We start from the raw sequence: 15916 nt of genomic DNA, 5'->3' as shown, positions 1-15916 counted from the left end.
GTGATCATGAAAATTCGGTTTATAATAATTTTTCAAAAAATATTAGTAATAATAATCATAAAAACGCTCCCTTGAACCATACACTACGCGTACTGGTCGAGTCATCAAAAAACCTTTGCGATTTGTTTTAGGTCAATGAACGTCATCGCTTACTTAAATATTTAATTTTCGTATTTTTTTACTTCATTGTATTAAGACATCGTTAACCGTCTACATATCCATACTTATTTATTTTTGTACTTACCTGTAAATAAATAAAAATGGGAAATTATAAAAGCAAAGATGAAAACAAGAACGAGCAAGTGGTGATAGCTGAAGTTCACGCAAACACCGTTGCTGTAGACGATAAAGTTAATAAATATGGTATAGTGATGTTGTTTATTTTAGGAATTTTGTGCTTATTATTCATATGTATAATCATTTATCGCTGTAAGAAAAATTTAAAGGGATGGATGGACAAACAAGTAACACAGATTGTGTCTAGAAACTCGCAAGGATTATCTAACAATTCAGCGAATCCTGCTCATGTTGTAATTGGTTAAAAATTATTCCTACACGTTGTTGTTATGTTAAATTTACCATTTTTTTCCTATTTTAATTGTGATTCGACATCATTGATACAAAATAAATAACTTAACAAAATTGTATAATTTATCTTACTAATATATATAATATAGACAGTTCATAATAATTGTCTTGGAATATGTCATGATGCCAGTTGCCAGCTGCATTGAAATGTTGTTATTGTATTTACATGTCATAACCGGTAATATGATTTTCATTTTTACTTGTAATGTTGTAATGCTAATTTGACAAATTTTATTTTTTATTTTATTGTATTCAATCAAAGTTTATATTTTATTTTTTATCTGTATACATCTATTGGGTAATTGAAAAAATATGTTTTGAATTGTATACATTTATAAGGGTTTATTAAAATTTTATTTTTATAGTTTTTTAAGGAGGGGGATAATGTAGGGACGTATGTACGTCACATTTTATTATAAATTATATTGTGAACTTGTAACTTCAGTCAGTCGTCTTTAGACGCTCGGACTAATAACGCGATAATAGCCTGCGATATAAAATATGTATTTTTATAATTAGTCGCCAACGAAATAAATCCCTGAAGTACGTCGTTCGTTTTATTACTAGGACTTCTGACTCAATAAATGTGGATACGAAATATATTATATACCATATATATAAACGCCCACAAAAATTCCACATTCTTTGCAGAACCCTTTAAAGATATCGCTTGTAAATTGATTGCCATTATCGCATGTCAATGTTGCAGGGTATCCTACACGAGAAAATATTTCTTTGAGGTTTTTTATTGTTTCCAATGCCGTGATGTTTCTCATAATTTTTATTTCTTTATAGCGACTATAGTAGTCGTTTTTTTTTCGGCGGTAGGTGTCAAATAAACAAGTCGAAATTCTTTGTGCTCCTCATATTTTAATTTGTTAAAAATACAAAATTAAGTTTATAATTATAATAAATATGTACATGTGACCCCTTTCCGCCTGCCAGCTACTTTACTATAATACAATAACTGTGCTTACGCTTAATACAAAACTGTGAATTACCAAGTGATAAACTATAACAACACATTGACATTATGGAGTCTATTAAAGTCACTATTGAAGAACTCACTACACTTTTTAACACCAAAATGACAGAGTTCCAAAGAGAGCTGAAGACTTCTATACCTGCGACGAGCCCAACATCCAACATCAACTCGCAGTTCAATGCTTTTCGATCTTTTGTCCTGATTGCCTTAGAAAATTTGCAATTGCAAGTTGAATTTCTATCAAGGCAATATGATCAGCTTGAAATGCACTCGAGGAAGAAAGTTGTTCTACTGCACGGAGTCGATGAAGGGAGTAAAGAGAATGTTGGCGACAATGCGTTGAAAATTATTACTGAACATCTTAAACTGCCACACATTACTCCCGACTCCTTTAAGTATTGTCATCGGCTGGGTCACACGGTCACTCAGAAGCCCCGTCCAATATTAATTAGATTTAAGGATGGCAGCGTGAAGGACAAAGTCTGGTCGGCTAAGACGAATCTCAAAGGCACTGGGATAACGATGTCAGAGTTCCTTACGAAGAGTCGGCACAAAACATTCTTGGCTGCAAGGAAACGTTTTGGGGTAACAAAGTGCTGGACTCGGGACGGTATCATCATAGTTCTGTCTCCTGATAGCACGCGGCATCATATCTCCACCATGGCTGAACTTCAGGCGATTCCAAGCTCTGTGACTGATGCATCAATCCCGCAAGTATCACCACTTTCAGAGGAAGCCTCCAAAACCACTAAAGGCATTAATTCTAGGAGTGTAAGGGCAGTCAGGACTGTTAAAAAGTAGTTAGTATACTTGTTATTATTCACGAACGCTATGTTTTATTATGTGGGTGTTTCTGTTTTGTTTATCCCACTTTGTACATGAATTAGATTTAGTTCTACCCACTTATTGAAAACTTTTAATGTAATAACTTTGATGTATTGAATTTACGCATTTAACTGTTATTAATATCAAAGTTCAATTGTCAAACGTCAAATTGTAAAGAATGGCAAGTGACAGATAGAAAAGATAAAAACATTCGTACGGAAACATGTTAGCAGTTATAATGATGTAAACATAATTTAACTTTTAGTGTTGTTTTTAATTTATTTATATAGATTTCTTATTTAGCTACTACTTTTAATAATCTTAACGATAGATATATATTTGGATTCGTTTAGTTTAATTTTTACTATTGTTTACGCGTAGTCTGGTTATTGTTAAATATTTGTTTGTAATTTTTTTTTGGTATTTTCATATAGCTGGTGGGTTAGAAGGTAGTTGCTGTTTACATTTATTTATTATATCATAGCAGTTTAGTATAGGTTTATTTTAGTTCATCTTATTGATATTTATTTATAGTCTATTATATATATTTATTGTATTTATTTACAATTATTTAATTATTATTAGTATGTCATCAAATATTAGTTTAGATAGTGACTATTTTCTGTCCTTGTCTTCTGATGATCCATCCAGTGATGATAGTTACCACAGTACATTACCTCTTCCGCTTAATGTCGCCATTGATTCTTACTTCTCAGACTGTCTGAAAAATTTTAATGTCATTCACATTAATGCACAAAGTATACCGGCCCATTATCCTGATTTGCTTGCGTCTTTTGACTCCCGTAACATTCACGCCATACTTGTATCGGAGTCATGGCTTAAGCCATGTCTACCTTCTACATCGTACTCATTACCTGGTTTCAGACTTATCCGTAACGACCGCATTAGCAAGAGAGGAGGCGGAGTGGCGATCTATTTGCGGTCCCACATCCCTTTTGCTTTACTTAGTTCATCACCCCCGTCTTCCTCGGCTGATGCGGCCGAACACTTATTCATTGAAGTTTCCTTATCTAATTGCACTAAAATTCTTCTTGGTGTCTACTATAACCCTTCTTCACTGATCAATTACTATCCTTCTTTTGAAAACCTATTAGGAAATCTTATCCCAGGTTACAGCCACGCTATCATTATGGGAGATTTTAACACCTGCTTGCTTAAAGGCGACACTAAGAGCAGGCAACTAATAGACATAACGGAATCCCATAACATGAAAATCTTACCTCTAATGGCAACACATTATTTTCCTGGCTCTTCACCTTCACTCCTGGATCTTATTATGGTCTCTTCTCCGGACTCTGTTACTAAATTCGGCCAATGTTCTGCTGACGTCTTCTCGTATCATGACATGATCTATCTCTCATATAAAATCCGTCCTCCTAAAGCGAAATCGAGAATACTTCTGCAGCGTAGTTTTGGAGGAATGGACCTGAACCGGCTCTGTGACGATGCGTCTAAACTAGATTGGACTGCGGTTATAGCTGCCAAAACAATCGACCAAAAACTTGAAGTTTTCAATTTATTAATTACGCAGCTTTATGATAAACACGCGCCCATTAAACCAATCAAAAGAAAACACCTCCCAGCGCCTTGGTTGAGTGATAATATAAAGGATCTAATTGATAAAAAAAAATAAAGCTAAGTTCAAATTTAAATTAAATAACACTGACTCTAACAGAGAAAAGTACAATAAAGCGCGAAATCGCTGCAATACATCGTGTAGAGATGCTCAACGACGCCACATTTTCCAATCTGTCGAAAACGGTGACACAGCAAAAACTTGGAAATTTCTCGAATCTCTTGGAGTTGGTAAATCCTCTCATAATACTTCTATAAATATTGACATTGAACACCTTAATCAACACTTTGCTTCTTCAACCGCACTTAATAGCGACGAAAAAAGTAACACAATTAATATTATCTCTTCTCATCCAACTCCTAACTTTCCTCCGTTTAGCTTCGCGTCTTTCTCTGACTGTGATGTTAAAAAGAACATAATGTCGATGACCTCGAATGCTGTTGGCACAGACTGTATCAGTCGTAATATGATCATCCCAATCCTTGACATTGTTACTCCTGTGTTAACTCATATACTCAATTTCTCCCTTACCTGTCAAAAGTTTCCTGACGCATGGAAAGATGCACAAATCATTCCAATCCCCAAAAAAGGTAATCCCCAATCAACTTCCGACTTTCGTCCTATCTCTATTCTCCCTTTCCTTTCCAAAGTACTTGAAAAACTAATTTTCCAACAATTCAACACTTTCCTCAACGAACACTCTCTTCTTGATCCTTACCAATCCGGTTTCCGTACAGGTCATAGTACGTCCACAGCCTTAGTTAAAGTCACAGACGACATTCGATGGGCTATGGACAATAAACTGCTCACAATTTTAGTGCTCCTAGATTTCAGTAACGCATTCAATTGCGTCGATCACGATATCTTGTTGAGTCTGTTATGTTCTTTAAACATATCTCCATCAGTGAAAGATTGGTTTCAGAGTTACCTCAGAGGCAGAAGACAACGAATTCGTATCGACGAGACTTTCTCGTCATGGTGTGAAGTCCGTGCTGGGGTACCTCAAGGTGGCGTGTTGTCTCCCTTACTTTTCTCTATCTTCATTAACTCGATTACTCATGTTATTTCTTCTCTCTATCACATGTATGCAGACGATATTCAAATTTATCAACACTCAACCCTTGAGAACCTGCCTAACGCAATTGCTGCTATTAACAGAGATCTAGTGGCAATTTCTAAATGGAGCAATCAGTATGGTCTTAAAATAAACCCTACCAAGTCACAAGTCATTGTTATTGGCAGCCCAGCTATGACTGCAAGAATTGATTGGGCGAACATTCCCCAAGTTGTATACAACGGCATTAATTTACCTTACTGCTCAACAGTTAAAGACCTTGGCATACATCTTGACCGAACACTTTCCTGGTCAGAACATTTAACTGAAATTAGTAAGAAAACATACGCGTCATTGAACTCCTTGCGACGTCTACAAAAAGTATTACCAATTCCTACCAAAACTATGTTAGCAAACTCCCTTCTACTATCTATTCTCGATTACGCGGACGCAAGCTATCTTAATCTAACCGAGGACCAGCTTAATAAACTTGAGCGATTACTAAATCTAGCTATTCGGTTTATTTTCGGTCTCCGAAAGTATGACCATGTTTCAGAGTTTCGTTCAAAGCTCAAGTGGCTCCCTATACGCCGTCGCCGAAACTTGCATACTCTCTCTCTTCTGTACTGTGTGTTGTTTAATCCGACCGCTCCTTGTTATTTGAAGGAGAAATTCAAATTTCTTGGAGATCAGTCTAGTATAAGATCATCACGAAGTCTCATCCTAAAACTGCCTACCTATAGCAGTAAATATTATAAGCAGTCCTTCACTGTGCAGGCAATAACACTTTGGAACAACTTACCGCTAAGCATAAGACAATCTAAATCGTTACAAATATTTAAAAAATCTCTGAAGAAATTCTATTTGGACACTAATAATGATGACATTTGAGATACAGTTATTTAATATCCTATTATACTTTCTATTATATTTATTAATAATATTATATTTATTTATTTATTTTTTATTACATACACTATATAGATATATGTATGTATATATGATTTATTTATAAATATCTATAATCTGCTTTATATTCTATTTATTAGTATTTTTTTGTATTTATGTATTTGCTATATTTATTGAGTTGTATTCGTTATTATTTCATAATGTAAGTTTTTACTGCACCACCATATTGCCGTCTTCCATACACATTATCCTTCTAACCCAAAGGTTGTCTGGAAGAAATGGCTTATAAGCCATAAGACCGCCTTTTGCTTGGCCAATTTTCTTTTAAACAAAATATATTTTGTATCTTTTTGTATATTTGGTGTGCAATAAAGAGTTAAATAAAATAAATAATAAATAGTCGACAATAATAAGCAAAGAGTCGTTCGATGGTAGGGGTCCTAAAAAGTCTACCGCGACGTCGATCCAAGGTTCGTCCGGAAGATTTCGTCTCTTAATAGGATGTGGTGGATTAGGTGCTGAGACAAGCGTGCATCCTCTACAAGCTTTGACTCGATTCTCAGCATCTTTATCTATTTTTGGCCACCATACCTTAGTTCGGAGACGAGTTTTCATGGCGACTATTCCAGGATGTCCTTGACGAGCTGCTTCAAGGACCCTTTGTCGTAGCTTCTTAGGGATAATAAGTTTTCTCCCACGGAGAGCTAAGGGGTTTTCCAATAGGGACGCTTGAACTTTGACAGCTGATTGCGGCCATGTTGTTTGAGTGACAGCTGTCAAATGCAGTGTGTTATATTCATTCCGTCCTCCCAAACCACCATGGCAGGTTACAGTGTCGAGCAGCACGTGCAAATCATAAAATTGTTTTATGAAAATGGGTCTTCAGTTCGAGCAACGTTCCGCGCACTTTGCCCGTTTTACGGTCGCGATGATCGTCCTGCCGAGTCGACTATCCGTCGATTGGTGGACAAATTCGAGTCAACCGGGTCAATTAACAATCAGCCGGTTCCCGTGCGTCAACGTAACGCGAGATCTGCCGAGAATATCGCCGCTGTGCGCGACAGTGTCCTCGAAAACCCGCGGCAGTCAATTCCGCGTCGCGCACAGGAACTCGGCCTTTCGCAGACGACAACTTGGCGAATTTTGCGTTGTGACTTGAGCCTGCACCCGTACAAGATCCAGCTGACCCAAGAGCTCAAGGTTAATGACCATAGACAGCGCCGTGTGTTCGCTGACTGGGCATTAGAGCAGTTGGAAGTTGACGCCGATTTTGGCAAAAAAATCATCTTCAGCGACGAGGCGCATTTTTGGATGAATGGCTATGTCAACAAGCAAAATTGCCGTATTTGGGACGAGACCAATCCACACGAGGTTCACCAAGTGGCAATGCACCCGCAGAAAGTGACTGTTTGGTGCGGATTTTGGGCCGGAGGCGTGATTGGTCCGTATTTTTTCGAAAACGATAATGGTGTGGCCGTCACCGTCAATGGTGAGCGATACCGGTCGATGATAACCAACTTCTTTTGGCCTGAAATCGAGAATATGGATCTGGACAACATGTGGTTTCAACAGGACGGCGCTACGTGCCACACAGCACACGCTACGATGGAAGTTCTGCACGCGCAATTTCTGGACATGGTCATCTCGCGCGGAGGCGACGTGAACTGGCCACCGAGATCGTGCGATTTGACCCCGCTGGCCTTTTTCTTGTGGGGTTTTCTTAAGTCGCAGGTCTATGCCAACAAGCCGCAAACCACCGATGCCCTCAAAGTCAACATACGCCACGCCATCGATCAAATACAGCCCGATTTGTGCGCCAGAGTCATCGAAAATTGGACCTTTCGTGTGCGCGCCACCAACCGAAGCCGTGGCGGTCATTTGAATGATGTCATATTCCATACATAATGGGGTCGATAGACCTTCCAAATAAAAAAAAAAAATTCGCAAATATCTCTCCTACATGTATTTTTTTTTGCATTTCAAAGATCAAGCGCCCTTAATGGAAAACCCTTTACATCTCCTTGAAAACAGATTTCTGTCTGAAAAGCTTTATAACCGTTCGTAGATTCGTCCCAGATGTTTTCATAAATTCCTTTTTTTAATTTTACTATTTCTTCATCATTTGCAGTTTCCGTCTCGATTTCATGCAGTGATACTGCAACTGGTCTACTATATTCCACAATAGAATTAATATAATTCTCAGTGTCGAATGGTTTGGGAGTTTTAGATTGGCAAAGACGGGAGATAGGGTCAGCTATATTTTTCTGACCCGGCGCATAAATTACCTTATATTTGTAAGCCTGCAGTCGAAGAACCCAGCGTTCTGTTATATTCAGAATTATTTCGTAATTATTGCAAACGTGTGCATTCTGTTATATTCAAAATTATGCCGCGTCCTAACAACTGGTGTCAGAAGTGGGATGCTGAGGAGAATCTATACAGAGAGCCCTTAGCATCTAAAGAACTACGGCAGCTACGAGTCAGTCGTGATCGACGGTCAGCCTCCGCCCTTAGCGTGAGCCCGCATCACACCCTACTACTGGTACTATAATCACATCCAGAAGCTGTGGTCGACGATTAGCCTCCGCTCTATGCGTGAGCCCACACCACCACAAGAACTTCTAGAATTCCACATCTTTTCCACCGGTTGAACTCGCTCATCGCAGCAACGTGACACCGAATCACGTTTTCAAGTTCGAAAATATTTCTTCATCGAGTATCGGATTACTTCCGGCCGTGTCATCGCTACTGCATCGGATCGTGCTATTTGTAATTACTTTAAAAGACATTATTTACGAAAAACATCTTTCGAGTGGACAAATATGTTGAACGTTTTGGCAGCGCTCATGTAAGTGATTTATTCCTATACCTCTTTCATATATCATCTCTACATTTTTCTTAAATATTATTTTTCATTTCCAAAAAAAAAAAAAAATTATATATATATAAATTTATCCTACGTCTTATATAAATTCGCTTTCTCTTTGAAACAATATCGTTGTCCTTTTGGTTTACTTAAATATTCAAAATGACTGATAAGGGAGAACCTAAGATTACTCTTAATGTACTCACTAAATTTATCAAGCCTTATAACGGAGACAGGGAATCTCTACCGGCATTTTTAACAAACTGTGACAATGCTATTTCTTTCTGCAGCTTAGAGCAACAAAGTTTTCTTTGTAAATATATAATTTCACAGCTTGAAGGAAAGGCACAAATAGCTTGTAGCTTAAAAACTTTTAATAGTTGGCCTGAATTAAAAACTTTTTTAAAATCAACTTTTGGCGAAAAGAAACATTCAAGCCATCTGTTGCACGACCTTCAGAGCTGCAAACAAACACCTTCAGAAACTGTTACGCAATATGGTTTACGTATCGAAGCTTGTCTAACACGCCTACAAGCTGACATTCAGTTCTCGTGCGAGGACAAAATTCAACTCCCTGGTCGAATAGGAGCAATGGAAGATTTGGCGCTCAACACATTCTTACTAGGCCTAAATCCCAATATCTCCACCATCGTTAGATGTAGGAATCCTTTAACCCTAAATGACGCTATCACACAGGTAGTTGAAGAAGAAAAACTTTTTAAACTAACTAAAGTTCCTTCCTACAACTCTAAGCCCGTCAAAACCTGCTCCGTCTGCCATAAAAGTGGTCATTCTTCCTCAAATTGCTATGTGAGGAAACGCGAACACCATTTTCATAAATCTTATTTCGTTCAACCTTCAACGTCTTCTCCTCCCGACCAAAATAATAAACAACCTTCTCAAACCTTAATCTGCGCCTATTGTAAAAAACCTGGTCATCACATTAATGATTGTCGCAAGAGACAATATAATAACCAACGTCGCGTGCAATCAAAGAACACGCAGTCGCCTCGAATTACAAAGGAAGGCCATGTTCACTTGTGTGAATGTGAGTCTCAAAGTTTCCATGATTCTTTTTCTGATGACGAATCAAAAAACTAAATTTGGTTTCAGTGGCGTGCCAACTGAAACCAAAACATCTTGATAGCGGCACAACTATGAAAACTCCTAAATCTTGTGCTATGAAAACTTATATTACTAAATCTTGTAATACTAAATCTTGTAATACTAAATCTTGTAATACTAAATCTTGTAATACTAAATTTTGTAATACTAAATCTTGTAATACAAAATCTTGTAATACTAAATCTTGTAATACTAAATCTTGTAATACTAAATCTTGTAACACTAAATTTTATAACACTAAACCTTGTAATATTAAATCTTGCTCTACTATATCTTGTAATACTAAATCTTTACCTACAACTAAATCTCATGTCGATGCCGATAAATCGCAACCTAAAAATCTAGAAAAAACTAAGAATGCAAATCAATCCCTAAATTGTGATACAAAATCTTGTGGCAAAAAATCAAATTTATGTTCAAAAGCAGATATCCCAATTTACGAAACTAGTATTTTGAATAATAAGATATCCTTACCGCATTCTTTTATAAAAACCCGATACGCTACAAAACCCCTATGCCTCTTAATTGATACCGGCGCGACTGTCAGCGTAATTAAACGCTCTAGTCTTTGTATACAACCTGACCTATCAAATGAAATAATAAAACTTAAAGGTATAAACGATAATGATACGTTTTGTGAAACCTTAGGGTCGTGTGTAATTGACTTTAATATATTAGATTCCCAGTTTTCTTATAAATTTCATATCATTGATGACGCAATCAACTTAGAATCAGATGGTATTATAGGATCAGACTTCTTGCATTTCTTTAAAACGAACATCGATTATTCAACTAAGTCAATAACAATAGAAGGTTACACTATACCCATTCATTATACGGCTCCTAAATACATTATACCTGCTCGTTCAGAAGTTGTAATTGAATGCATGGTTTCGAATGACCCGTCGGAGTTACATAATTTAAAGGAATCACTTGTATTAGATCATGTTATTACCGACGGTGTTTTCATTGCAAATTGTGTAGTGTCTTTAAAATCAAACAACCGCGTTAATGTTTCCGTATTAAATACCACTGACTCTCGAATCGAAATTAAAGATTTTAAAGTACATTTAACTGAAATCGATTGGTCAGAAATATCAAAAAACGCACTTAATCCCAAAGAAGTGCTAATAAATACTATATCTTCATCCTCTTCCGACCGTATGCAAAGAGTATTAGATCAGATACGACATTCTCACCTGAATAGTGAAGAGAGAACTGCCTTATTAGAGTGTTGTTCTAAATATACGGATATCTTTCATTTAGAGGGTGAGCAGCTAACCTATACCAACGCACTTAAACATACAATTAATACTGGTAATGTTGCACCCATCCACGCTAAATCTTACCGCTTCCCAGAATGTCACAAAGATGAAGTTGACTCACAAATAAAAAAGATGTTAGAACAAAACATTATACGCCCATCGCAATCTCCTTGGAGCGCCCCAGTATGGGTGGTGGCAAAAAAATTAGATGCCTCTGGCAAAAGAAAATGGCGTATCGTTATAGATTACCGAGCTCTTAATGATGTTACAGTCACCGAAATATACCCCTTACCCTTAATAACGGACATTTTAGATCAATTAGGCCACTCTAAATACTTCTCTACCCTCGACTTAGCAAGTGGTTTTCATCAGATTCGGCTCGATTCTGCTGATGCACCTAAAACCGGCTTCACCATAGTAGGCACGCAAACATCAGGGCATTATGAATTTACACGTATGCCGTTTGGTTTAAAAAATGCTCCGTCTACCTTTCAGCGGTTAATGAATACAGCTCTTTCTGGGTTACAAGGTCTCCACTGTTACGTATATCTTGACGATTGTGTAATTTACTCCCACGATCTCGACAGTCACATCTCAAAACTAAATGAAGTCTTTGTCAGACTTCGTAAATTTAACCTTAAACTCCAACCTGACAAGTGCGAGTTTCTTCGCCGAGAAGTTACTTATCTTGGTCACATTATTACGGACAAAGGAGTACACCCTAACCCTGATAAAGTAAAAGCCGTTACTGAATTTCCTACCCCTAAAAACGCTAGAGAAATCAAATCCTTCTTAGGTCTTGTCGGATACTATCGCCGCTTCATCGAAAATTTTTCAAAGCTTACAAAACCTTTAACGTCCCTATTAAAAAAGGATACAAATTTTCATTGGCAAACCGAACAAGAACAATCTTTTAATCTTCTTAAAGAAAAACTAACTACGGCTCCTCTTCTGCAATACCCCGATTTTTCCCAGCCTTTTGTAGTTACCACAGACGCCAGTAACTTCGCTATTGGCGCTGTACTCTCGCAAGGTCCTATCAGTCAAGACAAACCGATCGCCTATGCATCTAGGACCCTTAACAAACAGGAAGGGAATTATTCTACCACAGAAAAAGAGCTACTCGCGATCCTTTTTGCAGTAAAAACCTTCCGCCCTTATCTGTATGGCAATAAATTCAAAATAGTGACAGATCATCGTCCTCTAGTTTAGCTTTTTAATGTCAAAGATCCTGGAAGTAGGTTAATTCGTTGGCGTCTCAAATTGGAGGAATATGATTACGAAATCGTATACAAACAAGGAAAAATGAATTCCAATGCAGATGCTCTTTCGCGTATCCCGATACATGTCATGAACAGTATCAATCTCAATAAATCTTCTTACGATATCTATTTCAAAAAACAATTTACAAAAACTTTGCCAGAATCTAACACCAAAATTGAGGAACATTCTCAACCCTTACATCTTTCTAAATATAAATCAATCGCTTGTCCATTCTCTCTCGACTTTGATTATTCTATGCCCCACTGTGAGGAATTGTTATCGCAAATGAATGACACCGCTACTTTATTCGCGAGCGAGCGGTCTCCTATTACCGTGGAATTAGTTACAGTTAACAATAGAACTATTTATATATTGTTTACAAAGGTTCATCATTTTGACGAAACTAATTATAAAACCGTATATGATGTATTAATGAAATTAAGGGACAAAATTCTTGAAGAGAATCCTAGTGAAACGGATTTAGCCTTACCTGACTTTTCCGAACCATTTTCTAAACTTATCTACACTAAAATTTATAATATAATATCCTACATCTTTCATAATACAAACTTAAATATTCATATCTATAAAAATCAAATAACCTATCCTACTCCTGCCGAGGTACCTAAAATATTGAAAGACAATCACGATTCCCCTATAGCCGGACACCCTGGAATGAACAGGATGTATAATCGCATCAAATCCTCATACTATTGGAAAAGTATGCGTAGCGACATTCAAAATTACGTAAAAAATTGTAAGTTATGTCAAATTAATAAACCTCTAAGGGCTAATAACAAGGCCCCTATGGAGATAACATCAACAAGCACAAAACCGTTTGAACGTCTCGCATTAGACATAGTCGGACCTTTACCAGATGCTGGTTTTCAAAAATTCAAATTCATACTAATATTGCAAGATGATCTTACGAAATTCTTATGTGTCTACCCGATGATCTCTTCCACAAGTGAAGAAGTTGCCCGTAACTTAGTACATTTTATGTCCTTATTTGGCATACCCAAAATGATACTTACTGACTTAGGAACGTGTTTTACTTCTGAACTATTTAGACAAGTCACCGAAATCTTCAAAATTAAACCTCTCTTTACGTCACCTTACCACCCTCAAACAAATGGCGCACTAGAACGCAGCCACGCCACTCTCAAAGAGTACCTTAAATCATTCGTAAACGAAAACCAGAACGACTGGCATTGTTATCTAGCAACAGCCGTTCTCGCCTTCAACACAACTCCTCATAGTACTACCAAATTCACACCATATGAACTCCTCTACGGTTATAAACCAACCTTGCCTAACACTCTTTACGACAGTAATAACAGCTTAACCTACCACGAATATGTTCGAGCACTTCAATACAGAATGAGAATTAGTAGAGAAAAGGCTTTAGAATTCATTAGCAAAGCTAAGGAAACAGCAAAACAAAATTACGATGCTTCCGCTTTAAGATGTAGCCCAAAATATAAAGTTGGTGACATGGTTTATCTGAAACATCACCATAGGCTTCGAAAAGCCTTATCCCCTATTTGGAAAGGTCCCTACAAAATTGTTAAAATTAATGGAAAACACAATGTCACTCTATTAATCAGCCGCAAACATGTAAAATACCATACAAACTTACTTAAACCAGCACATTCTTGATTTTCTTTCATCATTTCTTTTCAGATTTTTGTGTCATTATGGCTCAACTGAGTCGGAGATTACGCCTATCATACACAGTCCTGGCTTATACTTCGATCCTACAACCAACATCTTCTTCTATAACGACTTTTGGAAAATCGTCACACATATTGACATTCATTCTATTGAGCCACACCTTAACAACATCGATAAGCTTATCGTGAAATCATCGTTATTATGTGCTAAAATTGAACCTGAAGATTACACCAATTGCAAAGACATTTTTAATTCCATAGAGGTCCTTTTAGAAGCTAACTTCATAAAAGCACATTCATTGTCTCATATAATCTCTAAAGAAACTTCGAATCGTTTTAAAAGAGCTTTAGAATTTGGAGGTGAAATACTTAAGTTCTTCTTTGGAACCTTAGACGCAGAAGATGCACGCAACTATGACGCTGCGATTGACGCATGCGAGAAAAATGAACATGAGTTATTTCGACTTATAAAGGATAATATCCATATCGTCAAATCTTCAATTAATTCATTTAACGCCACAATTACAAAACTGAATCAAAACGAGATTAAACTGAACTCTCAAATAAATAGACTTAATGAAATACTTTCTTTTGTGACAAAAAATAATGATAAAATATTTTTATTAACTAAACTTAATAATCTAGTAAATATTATAGAAGGCTCTTTACTTACCATTTCTTTTCTTAGATATTATTATAAATGCTATTCTATTCTCTAAAGCTAATATCTTACATCCCTCTATATTATCTCCTAGTAAATTATACAATGAAAGTTTCAGAAGTAATTCTATTAACAATAAATTAGATTTTCCTGTACCCCTAAGGCTTGATAATATACATACTATTATAGATGTATCGAAACTTATTTCTTATTATTATAATAACAAAATCATTTTTATACTTCAAATACCTCTCATACATCCTATCAAATATATAGTCTAAAATCATTCCACTGCCTACCCCACACGATAAAACAAACCCTAATACCTTCGCCTTAATAACTCCTTCTAAAACATACATCGCCTTAACAGATGATAGATTACATTACACTTTGTATGATAATTTGCAACAATGTTCACATGTAAACAATGAACATATGATTTGTCCACTAGGAAGCGTTTATTCTAGTATTACAAATCCATCTTGTGAAACCAAACTCTTAACCGAAGTGAACCTGTCGTTACCTAGTGAGTGTAACTCGAAACTTTTATACGGAGACGTGGACATATGGCAAAAATTAAATAATAATGAGTGGATCTTTGTGCAATCAAAACCAAATAAGTTAACAGTGCAGTGTGATAACAGTGACATGAAGAGTTATCCGATTATCGGAACTGGTATTTTAAGACTAACAGAAAACTGTATAGCATTTTCAAAAACCATTAGATTAGAACCCTCTGTTTCAACCAGCTTAGTATTTACGGATCAACTAAAAGTAGATTTTGATATTATTCAAGATGACTGTTGTAAAAAGGATATTTTAAACAAATCGATACCTTTGTTATCACCTATATCTTTAAGTAACATTAATCTAGACTCTTTAAAATATTCTTATAACCAACTAGAGAATTTGGAAAACGAACTTAATAGGATCAATAACGAATCTCACTTTGTAAAGTATAGCAGTTATTATTCATCTCTTACCATTGTTTGTCTTATACTTATATTCATATTTTTATCTTATAAAATCTATGTTAAATGTTTCTGGAAGCCCAATAGTCACCAAAATTCTTGTTGTATCCAAATTTTTAATCAATGTAATACAC

The sequence above is a fragment of the Vanessa tameamea genome, chromosome W (assembly GCF_037043105.1).
Source record: "Vanessa tameamea isolate UH-Manoa-2023 chromosome W, ilVanTame1 primary haplotype, whole genome shotgun sequence".
NCBI lineage: Eukaryota > Metazoa > Arthropoda > Insecta > Lepidoptera > Nymphalidae > Vanessa > Vanessa tameamea.
Note: the sequence above shows the minus strand (reverse complement) of the source record.